Here is a 6000-nt window from a genome sequence, read left to right as displayed (position 1 = left end):
GGGAAAAACAAGAAGGGGAAAAGGGAACTCTCTGCAGCATGTAAGGAAATGTTGAGAGAGTTAAATTTAAAAGATCTATGGAGGGAACGGAATCTTGAAGGAAAACAATTTACATATTATTCTAACCCACATAAGACTTGGACCAGAATAGATATGGCTTGGATGGATTTGGACTTGGCTAATGAAATAAAAGAAATCAAAATTCTACCGAATGAATGGGCTGATCATAACCCAATACAGCTAATTTGGAGGGATAGGAGACGAATAAAAAAAGATGGACACTAAATAACCAAACTGTAAACGAAGAAGAGTATATTAATAAACTGAAAGAGGAGCTAAATTATTTTCTAAAAGATAATAATAATGAAACAACTTCAAAACAGAACATTTGGGATACTATGAAAGCAATTATAAGAGGCACAACAATTTCCTATAATGCTATGAGAAACAAGAGAATTTATGCCCAACAAAACGCGTTACAACAACAAATACAAGACTTAGAAACACAATTACAAAAACCCCTAAGACCCAAGGACTACAAAATCAGTTAATACTAGCCAAACATAAGCTGAATTTAATTGAACAAGATAAATTAGAAGTTAGCTTGAGAAGGTCCAAACAAAATTATTTTGAACACGCCAATAAACCAGGAAGATGGCTATCTTATAAACTTAAAAAGAAAAAGAAAAGAGATTGATACACCAATTAATAGATGAGAAAGGCATCCCACAACATGAGATTGAGAAGAAAAAGGATATTATATTAAACTATTTCCAAAGATTATATAAAAAGAAGAAATCAATGAGGATAAAATAAGAACTTATCTGGAGAATACGAATGATAAAACAATAGGGAAGGAGACAAAGAATTACTAAATAAGGATATTACATGGTCTGAGTTAAAATCTGCAATGGAAAATCAATGTAATAATAAATCCCTGGTCCAGATGGGATTCCAGTAGAATTATATAAAGCCACATTAGATTTAGTAGGGCCTCTGATGCTGGAAGTGTTTAACGAAGTACTTTCGGCTGCCAAAATGCCAGACTCATGGAGGGAGGCGTTGATTGCGTTAATTCCGAAGGAGGATGTGGATGCCAGATATATTAACAATTATAGACCAATCTCACTTTTAAATGCCGATTATAAATTATTTACCTCAATTATTGCGAATAGAGTAAAACAAGTTTTAAATTTATACATTCATGAAGACCAAAATGGTTTCCTTCCATTCCGCCAAATTAAAAACAATTTAAGAACCGTTATTGACGTCTTAGAATATTATGAAGCTCATCCAGAGAAACAATTTACACTCTTGTTTCTAGATGCGGAGAAAGCATTCGATAACTTACATTGGCACTTCTTAATACAAAAAATCTATAACATGAATCTGGGCACTAAATTCGAGAATATTATCACAACAATTTACAATACCCAACAAGCCAATATACTAATTAATGGTGAACAAACAGGCCCACTAAGCATTGAAAAGGGCGTTAGACAGGGTTGCCCTCTCTCACCCCTCTTATTTATATTTGCTTTAGAATCATTGTTAACGCGGATAAGACAAAATCCTGAAATTCAAGGGGTTAGGGTCAAGGCAGAGGAATATAAATTACAGGCGTTTGCAGACGATATGGTTTTCTTCCTAGAGGATCCCATGGAGAAAGGACATAATCTAATAAAAGAACTAGAACAATATGGTTCAGTAGCAGGACTAAAGATCAACAGAAATAAGACGAAATTACTGACTAAAAATCTAACAGAGAACCAGAGGAAAGAATTAGAAAAAACCATGGGGATACAGGCAACAAAAAGGTCAAATATTTAGGCATATGGTTAACACCACATAGTAAATCACTCAAAGAGAATAATTATGATAAACTGTTACAGCAAATTAAGAAAGATCTAGAATCCTGGAATAAGTTGCAGCTTTCTTTACTGGGCAGGATTGCCACAATCAAAATGAACATTTTACCAAAACTCCTTTACTTATTCCAGACAATCCCAATAAAATTACCAAAAATTTTTTTTTGATGATATAAATAAGGTAACTCTTAAATTTATTTGGCAAGGGAAAAAAGCTAGAATCAGTATTAAGGCCTTACAAGATGCAAAAAGTAGAGGTGGGCTAGCGCTTCCAAACTGGGAATTATATTATTGGGCAGCCAATTTACTATGGTTAAAAGACTGGGTCAATTTACGGAATAAAAGAACTCTAGCCTTGGAAGGGCACGACCTTCAGAGAGGATGGCACGCATTTCTATGGGATGTGGGGAAAACTAAACAGGCGTACTTTCATAGACATCTTATTAGAGATTCACTATTAACTAATTGGAAAAAATATGTAAAAACATTATTTAAAAATTCCGATTTGGCTTTCAACAATGGAGGCAATGGTTCATCCCAACAATTTGGATATAACAAAAATGACTAAATATAAAGATTTATTAGATCCTTTAGGGAAACTAAGAACTCGACAGGATTTACAGGAACAGGGATTTAAAATTGATCAGTGGTTATATATACAAATCCATAGTAGATACAAACAAGATATCAAAGAGTTTGGAATTTATAGCAAATTACAACACTTAGATAAAATCTTATTAGGATCAAATAAAAAGAATATTTCTAAATTTTATAAATATTTATTGGAGGTAGAATTAGAGCAAGAGATAGTGAAAGGGAACATGATAAAGTGGAGTAGGAATATTGGAAGAAGCATTACATTAACAGAATGGGAAAAGATCTGGAATAGAATCATTAAGATTACGAAATCTGCGGCGTACAAAGAAAATATGTATAAAATGTTATATAGATGGCACTTACCCCTTCGAGGTTAGCGAAAATGAACCCAAACTCTAGTCCAAAATGTTGGAAATGTAAAAACATAGAGGGAACCTACTTTCATATGTGGTGGACCTGTAAAGAAGCCCAGAAATACTGGCAAAAATTAGAAAATGGCTGGAGGAGATAACCAAAGATCAAATTGAATACAAACCAGAGTTCTTCCTACTAGGGATCTCTGATAAACATTTTCCTAAAAAGACGAAATACATAATAATTCATATTCTAACTGCGGCCAGATTAGCATTTGCCCAATGCTGGAAATCATCCCGTTTACCTACAGATCAATTGGTCATTCAGAAAATATGTGACTGCGCAGAAATGGACAATTTAACCATAGCTCTTAAAAATAAAGAGTCTTCAGCATTTGATAATAATTGGAATGCATGGTATAATTGGTTATATCAGAGATAAACTGTTTAATGAGCATAAATAAGCATAAATATCCATAAATAGCGATAAGATGTGTATATTTAAAGTAAGGTAGGAGAATTGGATCTTGTAGACTGTCAAAAAGAATATTTGTCTGGTTTTAACGTATTTTCTTTTTTCTTCCGTCTCTTTGTTTTTTTTTTTTTCTCTTTTATAATTAATACTTTTAATAGCTTTATTTTTAATGTTTTTTTTTAAGATGTTGAGATCTTCATATCCGACAACAGTTGGGACTGAAAACTCGGTTGTTAAGCAAAGTAGTAAGTGAAACTACGATTGTTTATGATCTTACTTCAGCTTTCCTGTGCTTTACAGACCCATAAACATGAAGATTAGTGACAAAATTACTTTTTCATCACTGTTATAATTGCAAATGGTTACTAAATGAGGACTATCAGTATTCTCTTTATAGTTTGACTTGCCTTCAGTATCTACTTGACAATTTACCACAATTGAAAGAAATATTGACTAAACAGTATGACCTGGATATATGGCAGCCTCCATGTACCTACAATTTTAGCTTCTCTACCGTGTTTCTCATAAAATAAGGCCGGGTCTTATATTTTTTTGAGCCCCGAAAAAATGGCTAGGCTGTCTTTTCAGGGGTGACTTAATTCCCCCCCTTGCATCCTCATCTAGAGCGCCCCGCGGGCAGCCTCACCACCAGCCACTCCTAACGGGTGATCATGGCGAAGCGCAGAGAGCTCCCTACTCCCACCAAACACCTTTGCTGCAGACCCAAGACCTTTGGCACCTGCCGCTGTTGCTTTCCCTTCTGCCCATTCCACCGCCACATTTGGAGCTGCTGTTTCCATGTTTGGAGTGCTACTGCCATTTGGAGTGCTGCCACCATTTGGAGCACCGCCGTCAGGTTTGGAGCTGCCACTTCCGTGTTTGGAGCTGCCACCGTGTTTGGAGTGGTGGCAGCGCTCCAAATGGCGGTGCTCCAAACAGCGGCAGTGCTCCAAACGTGGAAGCGGCAGCTCCAAATGTGGACATGGCAACTCCAAACAGCGGCAGTGCTCCAAACAGCGGTGGTGTTCCAAACACAGAAGCGGCAGCTCCAAACACGGCGGCAGCTCCAAATGTGGAAGTGGCAGCTCCAAACGGCAGCGGTGCTCCGAACAGTGGCAGTGCTCCAAACGTGGAAGCAGCAGCTCCAAACGTGGCAGTGGCATAGGCAGAAGGGAAATCAACAGCGGCGGGCGCTGAAGGTCTTAGGTCTGCAACAAAGGTGCTTGGCAGGAGTAGGGGCTCTCTGCGCTCTGCCATGATCTCCCATTAGGAGCAGCTGGTGGCGAGGAATTGCTGCCCGCAGGGCGCTCCTAACTGCAAGTCCCCCCGCCCTTCCCCCATTTCACATGTTTTAAAATGGGCCTAAATTTGGGGGGAGGGGCTTAATTTCATTTTATGCCTGGAAAACATGCTGGGTGTTCCTATTGGGGGAGGTCGTATTGTTGGAGAAACACGGTAAGAGATGCTGAACTTGAAAGTCAACAATTCAGTTTTATAAGATGTTAGGACATTAAATGGAAGTTAATTTTATTTATATATTTGATCTGTGAAAGGAAGAAATGAAATATCCGATTTTGGGAAATCAATGGATTCATTTATTAAAAACATAAAATATACTTATGGTTTAAAAATGAAATATTTTGGGGGGTCAATTATCTCCCTCAAGGAATAGGTTAAAATAGATCAGGGGTGTCAAACTCATGGCATCACGTTTTCATCATGTGATGTATCATGACTTTTTTCCTTTGGCTAAAATGGGGTTGGGCGTGGCCAGCGCGTGACGCATCCGTTCTTCAGGCTGCGAGTTTGACATCCCTGAAATAGATGAATAAAATGGATGAAAACCAGATTTTAGCAATATGAAGATGCTTTAGCTTTTTCAATCTTTATGATGTGTGGAATTCTGGGAATTAAAATCTGCACATCTTAAAGTTGCAAGGTTGAAAAAATGCTTTACCTTATATTATTTGATTAATATGTAAGTTAACAATTTTAGGAAGAAATATTTATGGATCTCAATGTGATGTTGAATTATATTTCTAAAATGTGGAACTTTTTAACTTATGAATTTTTTTGGCTTAATGGAGCTTGAGGTACAGCCAAAAAGATAATTCTATATAATTTAAAAGAAAGGCACTCTTTGATTTTAAAGAATGAATCTAGTATATGAGTAAGTTATCTATTTTCAAAAGTCTTTGTGCTTTAAAAATGACAAGATGTAGCATTATGCTACTACAGCATATGGTTCTGATTTAATAAATGCAACAATTAAATTCCCAATGAAAATATGGAACTAAAATGGAGTTAAAATTAAATATAAAGACCAATTTGATAATGCACTTTTTGAGGGAGCCAAAGGATGGTGCATGCAAATAAGTGCTGTTAGATAATATAAATTACATGAGAAATTAATACTTACATTTAAATATAATAAACAAGCTCATCCCTTCATTAATAAGGTCTGCCTTAGAATTTTTTCCTGACTCATTCAATTGGACTTCAAAGATTATCCTTCCAATTTCTAAGAGACTCTTGTGTAACATTTAAAACTTAAAATGGACACCTAACATCAAAAACGTCATCAAAAAAGAATGTTCTTTATGTGCCAGCTCAAAAAGCTCAAAACGGCCCAAGGAGCTGCTGATTCAGTTCTACAGAGGAATGATCGAGTCTATCATCTGCACCTCTATAACTGCCTGGTTTGGTT

Source organism: Pseudonaja textilis, chromosome 3, assembly GCF_049901715.1.
Source record: "Pseudonaja textilis isolate UNSWEBS1 chromosome 3, rPseTex1.2, whole genome shotgun sequence".
Lineage (NCBI taxonomy): Eukaryota > Metazoa > Chordata > Lepidosauria > Squamata > Elapidae > Pseudonaja > Pseudonaja textilis.
This window is presented reverse-complemented; position numbering follows the sequence as displayed.